Genomic DNA, 8,762 nt, shown 5'->3' with positions numbered 1-8,762 from the left:
GTGCTTCACGCAATTCTCAAACCTCTAATTCCACTCCACATCTGGCTACAATCTCTCCTCAGCCCCTGAGGCTGCTTGATCTGACTGTGGCAAGACTTCTAGGCAGAGCACAGCCTCACTGGCCCTGTCAGTTCCTCTCAAAACGCGCCCCACTCATCACGCAAATGTGAGTTATTGCATGCAACATCTACCAGTGGAGTCCTGCCCAGTGACTCCTTGTGAGACCTTGACATGAAATGCATGGGTTTCCCACTGTCTAGCCCAGTGTTGGCCCAGATGGGGGCCCAAGAAGGAAGATCGGGATGCTATGTATATGAGGCTCAGGGCTAGAGAGTAAATACATCATCCCTCTATTTTAGCCAAAAGGGCCCCAGTAGTAAGCACAGAGGAAAGAATGAGACACTTGGGGCTGGATGGTAGAGAAAGCCATTTATAGCTTGGACCCTAAATAGACAATCTTCCCCATATCATGAAGACTGTAGAAACTTCTGTCTTATTGTACTACGTGGGGAGGAGCCTCAGAGTGGTTAAGGGAGCTCAGAGAGAGGCCAAGAGGCAACGGGGCAGGAAACACAGTCTAGCTTCACAGTTAGTAGGCAGATAGTATTCTACAAAATCGTCTCCAGAGTAGTTTCTGAAAATCCCCATCTATTTTTTTTTTTTTTTTTTTAAATAGGCTCCATGACTTGAGCTAAGATCAAGGGTTGGATGCTTAACAGACTGAGCCATCCAGGTGCCCCACTGAAACCTCCATCTTAAAATCTACACTATGAGCAGTTGTAAACAGAGATGGAAAATTGGTGACATAAAGGAACAGACTTCTAAGAGTGGACAGTAGGACACTGTTCCTGACACAGGGCTCCTGAACCTGGTAAGTTCCTAAGTGATAAGAAAACTAAGAGCATCTTTTGTCCTAATCTTTGACCCTGGTTCCTGACATAAATTCCCTGGAATTTCCTGGATGATAGGAATGTCTTTTATTCTAATGAAGCAACTCTAGATGGGGTTCTGGGTGGCTTCTGGATGGGGGCTGGTCACTAGAAGGACCAAGCCAAGATTAGAAGCTTGGAACTTTCAGCCCCACATGCCATCCTTCGGGAAGAGGAGTGGGCTGAAGATCAAGTTAATGATAGATCATGCCTACGTGATGCCTCCACAAAAACACCACAAGTATGGGAGGTGGGAGAGTTTTAGGTTGGTGAACGTGTTTATAGGCTTGGAGGGTGTTATACCCCAACTCCAAGGGGATAGGTCCTACCTTATACATCCCCTTTATCTGGCTATTAATTTGAATCCTTTGAAATATCCTTTGTAATAAATTGGCAGTAGTAAGTAAACTGTTTTCCTCTGTTCTGTAAGCCATTCTAGCAAATTATTGAACCTGAGGACAGGGTCATAAGGACTTCCAATTTGTAGCCAAGTCAGAAGTTGGGGTAACTTGAAGACCTACCACTTGCAACTGGTGTCTGAAGCGGGGGTGGGAGGGCAGTCCTGGAAGTATAGGGTCTGGGCTAACTTACCTACTCTAGGAATTCAGTGAATCTGACACCCAGCTGGTGTCAGAGAATTGGGGGATGTGGGAAAACCCCACAAATAAGGAGACAAAACTATTGTGTATGAGAGGAAATGAAAATATGTGTTTTTCCTAGACAGACACATAGAAATAGGTCAATGGAACTTTGACTACAGAAGGAAAAAAAAAAAAGGCTAAAGGATTCTAGAACTGAAGTAGAATGAAGACAGCCTCCTAAAGCAGTTTAAGTGGAGACAAATTGGAAATTGGCACAAGAAAGTCACCCTGAATTATAGTATGTTTGCATGTTTATATTAACAATAAGCTGTGGATTGCAGGTATTCCTTGGTGTGCATTCAGTCCTGATTAACTCTTCTGTTGCTTCAAATCAAGTCTGATTTAAAGTTCTGTCTAGGGGCGGAGCCTAGGTGACTTAATTGGCTAAGCATCTACCTTCTACTAAGGTCATGAACTCCTGGTCCTGAGATCCAGCCTCACGTTGGGCTCCCCGGACTGGGGAACTTGCTTCTCCCTCTCACTCTGCCTTTCCCCTCTGCTTGTTCTCTCTCTGAAATAAATAAATAAAATCTTAAAAACATATAAATTAAAGTTCCTTCTAGATATTGGGTCTCAGTAATTCTCTGGATCAGATGGCTCCCCTTAACCATGAAAGCCAAGAAGGTAGTTTCACGAGTTGGGAGGTGAGCGCAGTTCCTTTTGTATTGTGTTAGCTGTGTTTTTTTCTTTCCAGCTGGACCACATGAGGTGCATGGTTGGAAAGATTGGTAGCCTTAGACGTGTGTCTGCGGATGTTGGGACAAGTTCATGAGCATGCCTGGCATCATAGAGGTCTGGAACTCTCCAAAAGAAGATCACCATATTCAAGTATGAAAGCCTTTGAGAGCTGAGCTGTTGGTGAGAAAGCTGGAAATTAAAGCCTTGTTCTTCCTGTTACTGAGCCGGTGACCCAAGGACAAAAGCTTGGAGTAGATTAAGCTGTCAGAACCACAGTTACAACATCACCCTTCCTAACTTCCTTAAGGAACAGGTGAGCCTGCGCACATTGGAAAACTGGAAGGCCCTATCTAAATGTACCACAGTGCTTAATAAGCACCTGGGCATATTAATATCATGTCTAGGTTTAGCCAGGGCCCCTGAGTTGCATTTGTTACGTAGTTTCCAAGGGCAACCATTCTGTATTACATGATGCAAATGTGTGCTATGATTCTTTAATTGTTAGCCCCCAAGGACAGGTGCTGGAAGTAAACTTCCTAAAACAAACTTCAAGTCGGCCATCCCTATGAAACATTCTTATTTGGGCAAACGGAGCGAGGCTTACAGAGGTTTACAAAGGATTTCACGATGCAGGCAGTGCCAGCATGCAGAAAGATCACTGTTGTCTTCATAAACTTCCGTGAGCATTACAGTCTCCCAAAGGAATAGTCAGTCCCCTTATACCATCAGGGAACTGGCTGCCCCCTGTCCAGTCCAGGCTCCATTTTTTGTAGAGTTATGTCACAGTCATAATTCTACAAAAGTTATGACCTTTAGACAAAAGGTCTAAGGTGAACAGTTTCTCAGATTCTGATTCACACTTATCAAATTCACAAGAGGTAGGTGTATAAAATAGAATATCAACCAATATCAACTGATTAATTAAAATAAAGTATCAATTAATTGATGGAATATCAGTAGTACAGATACTCATGTTTGCTGATTGGCATGTTCATTCCCTGAAGACAAAACTTTGAAGAAATTTAAGCCTCCTTGCAGAGCACAGAATCAGAACAAAGGAGGGTTGGGAAGTGCCTAGTGCCACTGCCACTGAGCTCTCAGCCTGGGACATCATTTCTAGCTCAGGATGACCCCATCACATGCACCAGCGGGGACCCACTCCCTCCCTTTCCCCTGCCACCCTATGAGGTGGCTAAACAAGTATAGTAGGTCAGGGCCACAAGGTTTTAAAAAAGAAAATAGAAGATTAAAATGCCAGAACGAATTGTATCTAGCAAAAGCAAGATTTGTTTAGTGAAATTTTTTTCGGAAACAGGAAGGAAGCAAAGAAGGAAGAAAGGGCAGGAAAAAAGAAAGAACTGGATCTTGCGTGGGGAAAAAAATGTGATTACTTTCCCCAAAATGTATGCAAGTCGCTCCTATTGAGACCCTGACATCTTTTATGTATTTAATAAATATCTGTTGGGTGCCTTCTCTATACCAACAACTCCTCTCATAGAGATTACAGTGGGGGAAAGGATTCTGGGAGAGATTAGAAAAAAGGAAGCAATGAAGAGACAGGTGAGATAAGACAGGCACTAAATAAATAAAGTACCCATTGGGTTTCCCCTTTTTGTAGTCCCAGTATCTGGTGACAGCCACTCTTGTTCCAAGTACCGCTGGCGATGGGCTCATCCAGTTCCACCGTCCTGGCGTTACGCCTGCCCACTGGCTCCCAGGAGCGTCCTTGCTTAGACAGATCCTTTGCAAAGCCACCGCCTGTCCAGTGTTCCTCTTCTACCTCTCTCAGCTCCTCGTGGTGCATATTACCCACGTACATTCTTGAAATAGCCCTGTGATTTTTTTTTTTTTCTCTAAAAAGTTATCTGAAGATAATCAGGCAAAATACCACCTAAATGTACATTTCAAGGGCCTGAAGGAAGAAAACTAGCAGAATGTGACATAGCTGGAAGAAATCCTGGAGCCCATCTTCTCAATTCCCTTCTTTTCTTCTTCTTTTTTTTTTTTTTTTTCCTTTTTACGCTTTTATTTACTGACAGAGAGAGACACAGCGAGAGAGGGAACACAAGTAGGAGAGAGGGAGAGGGAGAGGGAGAAGTAAGCTTCCCACCAAGCAGGGAGCCTGATGTGGGGCTCGATCCCAGGACCCTGGGATCATGATTTGAGCTGAAGGCAGACACTCAATGACTGAGCCACCTAGGTGCCCCACAATTCCCTTATTTTCTGTTGGAGAAACTGAGATCCAAAAAATCCCAACTTGTTCATGGTCAAAGTCATTTGGTAACAGATCTAGCTCTAAAAACCTGGGACTTAGCCCCCCTGTCCAGTGCTCTATCACTCTGTCATATAGCCTGTTTGTTATCAACTGAATGATTATGTGCCCCTCTAAATTCATATGTCAGTGCCCTAACACCTGATGTGATAGTGTTTGGAGGTGGGATTGGAAGTTCAGAGGGTAGAAGACTTCATGGAGAGTGGGACCCCCACCTCCAGTGGGACATTGTTGGCCAGTGGGATTATTGGCCTTATAAAACGAGAACGAGATTTCCCCACCTTCACCCAAACATGCGTGCACTATACAAAGGTCATGTGAGGACACAGCAAAAAGAAGGTCATCTACAAGTCAGGGAGAGTGTTTTTATCAGCAACTAAGTAATCCAGTACCTTATTCTTGGCCTTCTATCCTCCGGAATTATGAGAAATAAATTTGTTAAGACTCCCAGTCTATGGTATTTTTTTATGGCAGCCCAAGCAGACTCAGACACTGAACAAAACAATATCCCAAAGAGGACACAGAGACTGCTTCTTTCTCAGGTTGCTGGATGCAGCCTTGTCTTGTTATTCTGTGGTTCTATAACATAGCAGGTGTGGCCCAAACCAATTAAAACATTTTCATGATGAAAGAGTGAAGGAGTTCTATTGTTCACTGGGGTAAAAAAAAAAAAAAAAAATTTAAGATTTATTTATTTACTTGATTTGTCAGAGAGATAAAGAGAGAGAGAGAGAGCACAAGCAGAGGGATTAGCAGGCAGAGGGAGAAACAGGCTCTCCGCTGAGCAAGGAAACCGATATGGGGTTCAATCCCAGGACCTTGGGATCATGATCTGAGCTGAAGGCAGACACTTAACCAACTGAGCCACCCAGGCATCCCTGGGGTAAAATTTTTAAAGCATTTTGTGCATAGTTTTAATAAAATCTCCAATCTAGTAACTGAATTTATTCATTCGTTCATTCATTCATTCATTCATTCAACCAATAGGTACTGAGCCTTGCTATGAACCAGGCTGTGTTCTAAGTGATATATCAGGGATTATTTGAGAGTAAGACCCTGCCCTCACACAGCTTCATAAAGGGGTGGGGGAATGGGTGATAGACACAAAGATGCCCCCTCTTGAAGGAAGAGCTTGCTGCCCAGCTGTGGGGAGTGATCAGCAGCGGACTCCAGCTGTTGGCTGTTTCAGGGTTGGTTCAGCTTCAGGCTGCTGTCTTGCCTACAGTCAGCCCCTTCCCAGGGCAGCGCATAACCAATGGCTGAGCAAGGCAGTGGTATAAAGGCCTTTTCACTGGTCATTTCAGCCCAATACAGGGCCATTCTTCTTTTCTTTTCTTTTTTTAAGGTATTTATTTTAGGGGTCAGGGATGGACAGAGGAGGAGGGAGAGGGACAAGCAGACTCTGTGTTGATCCCATGGCCCTGAGATTATGACCTGGGCCAAAATCAAAGTTTGAACATTCAGATGGGCATACTTTTCTCTTGAATTTCCCACCAAATTGGCCAATAATTTTTTGTGCCTCCATCAAAATTTGACTTCACCATTTGCCCTCCTGCTTCTCCTAGATCTTCCTTTCACAACTGCTGATCTCTAGTAAACATCCTGCGTCCCAAACTCTGGCTCAGTGTATGCCTCTAGTCACTGCACCAGGGACTATTGCATGTAAGTGTGACTTTTGTGTAATTGTGGTGAAGGCTTTTTAAAATAAGGTAATATTTAAGCATCTCAGTAAAGACCTGGAGAATGTCAGGGAGCAAAGCCTGCAGAGATCTGAGGGAAGAGCATCTTAGACAGAGGGAACAGCTAGTGCAAAGACCCTGAGGCAGGAGGGCATTTGGCAGTTTGAGGAACAGCAAGTGAGCCAGGGAGTTAGAGCAGATGAAGGGAAGGAGGAAACAAGATACAAAATTCGTTAGGAGTGAGGGTGAGGGGTGATTGAGTCCATCATGTATGGAAGTTTCACCTACAAGGAGCTGAATTAGTTGCTGTGGAGAGAAGACTGGTTAGAAGTTGTAAGGTAAGAGAGGGAAAGAACATAGAGTAGATGGATAAGACAAAAAGAACAAATCAAAACACATTGCCTCATATTTTGTTGAATCTGTCCCTGAGTCCTGAGCATTTAACAAAAGGCATTCCTACTGAAACAAAAAGAAAAACAAAAGATCAATTGTTGGAGTCATCAATAAACCCTGTTTTTGAGTTCAGAGTATAGCCAGTCAAGATTTCTAGACATTGTGCTAAAAGCACGTTTAGGTGGTAGAGGGAGGCAATCTGACAGATTTTACTCAAAGTCACCCAGCTTCAGCTTGCAGGGTTTTGGGAAAAAGATAGCTAAAAGACAATTTAGAAGCACGAATAAAGATCTGGGCAGTTGGGAGCTGGGTTTTGGTGATGCCACATCAAGAAGGTGGGAAAGAAATTAGAAACATTAATTTGGAGGGCTATAACCTGGTACTGAAAGAAACTAGAAGAACTGAGATTTGGGTAAGGACTGACAGAATGTCCAAGATGGCAAGATTGAGTCCAGTTCACAGGTAGACAATAAACCTCCAAGGACTGGAATCTGATAACTTGTAAGAGTGGGTTAAAACCTAAAATTCACCTCTAGAGTCACTCATACTTTTGATCAAAGATAATCAAAGAGAGATTATTTTTGCAAAATAAGTCTAGTCTCATCAAATTTGGCCTAATTATCTCTGTAAGTGCAACAACAATGGTAGCTGACCCCACAAACCTTTTTTTTTTTTTTAGTTTACTTTGCTGGAACTTTCCATAAAGAATCTCAGATTGGACTTTTCAAGCCTCTCAAGGGTAGGAAGTCAAGCCAAAAACTCACTACCAGACTCTACTTGCAGTATCTATAGATTTGGGTGAAATTCTCTCCTTGAGGTCCCCAAAATATCCTAAGTTTCCTGAGCCTACCAGGAAGTGACCCTAAGTGACCCTCCTTACCTACCTGTAAGATTGGGAACTCCATAAGCCAGGCTGGTTTTTCCAAGAGTAATTTGTAAGCATTGGATCCATGTCGTAAAACTGTCTGGACATATCTGATTCTATGTGTATCATTCTTAAATGACATTCCAGTAGAAGCCTTGGTTATCTAATCAGTGTTTCCAGTTGTGTTCTCTTATGGGGAGGAACAGTCTTTTTGAACTTAAACATTTTTGGCTTTAGGTGGTCACTTTTGGTAACTCTTTTGATTATGTTTGGTCCCTCAAGAGCTCCTGATCAGAGTTAGGGGCCTAAAGCCAGAGTGACTGTGGGTTGTTGAGCAGCTGGAGTATGAAGGGAAGGGTCTGGAAGTGGTGGGCAGAGGGCTGGAGAAGGTAAGCATCTGAAGGGGAATATATCAAAGGGGCTGAAGGGAAAATGGAAATTGGTAAGGGAAGAGGAAGGAGTGGAGATAATAAGAAAGGAAAGATCTTAGAGCTACCAATTTGGAGAGATCTTAAGTTTTTCAAAGTAGCCTCTGAAGTCTCAAATGATCTTTAGTAAAAATCACAGCAATAAGAATGGAAGAGGACAGTTAGAATAAGGTAAGAATGAAGTTTGCCTCCTTGGCAGACTCTTCCTTTCATGGGCAATTTCTCTGTAGCCTGCAATGTTGTTTGATAGCATTTTACATACAGTAGAACTTCTTTAAAAATTGGAGTTCATGCTCTCAAACCCTGCTGCTGCTTTATCAACTAAGTTGTTATGGAATATTCTAAATCCTTTGTTGTCGTTTCAACAGTCTTATGGCATCTTCACCGGGGTAGATTCCATCTCAAGAAATTCCTTTCTTTGCTCATCTATAAGAAGCAGCTCCTCATCTGTTTAACATCATGAGATTACAGCAAACCAAATATAATAATGAAAAAGTTTGAAATATTGCCAGAATTACCAAAATGTGACACAGAGTCATGAGGTGAGGAAGTGCTGTTGGAAGAATGGCTCCAGTGGACTTGCGTGACGGAAGGTTGCCATAAACCTTCAGTTTGTAAAAAACAAACAAACAAACAAACAAAAACACCAGTATCTGTGAAGCCCAATAAAGGCAACAGCAATAAAATGAGGTTAGGTAGTTCTAACCAAAAAGTTTTCTCCTATAAATCTGAAGTTTGGAAAATCCCTTTTAGAAAACACAGATTAACAGGACAAAGACAAGGTTTACTTACAGGTGCACAGGAACAAGTACCATAGAGCAGAGAGGTAAAGGTTTACTTAACAAAAAGAGGGTGAATTTTGGTTTCAATGGGAAAA

General features: G+C 42.7%; 1 long non-coding RNA gene across 1 annotated transcript; it reads left to right on the top strand.

Moving 5' to 3' along the window:
• Positions 1-690: 690 nt before the first annotated feature.
• LOC116572325 lies at positions 691-8,532 on the top strand. Its single transcript, XR_004278231.1, has 3 exons — positions 691-871; positions 2,265-2,561; positions 8,254-8,532. It is a non-coding gene; the product is annotated as an uncharacterized LOC116572325 (long non-coding RNA).
• Positions 8,533-8,762: the final 230 nt, after the last annotated feature.

The sequence above is a fragment of the Mustela erminea genome, chromosome 13 (assembly GCF_009829155.1).
Source record: "Mustela erminea isolate mMusErm1 chromosome 13, mMusErm1.Pri, whole genome shotgun sequence".
Lineage (NCBI taxonomy): Eukaryota > Metazoa > Chordata > Mammalia > Carnivora > Mustelidae > Mustela > Mustela erminea.
The sequence above is the reverse complement of the archived record's forward strand: the minus strand, read 5'-3'. Positions and strand labels throughout refer to the sequence as shown.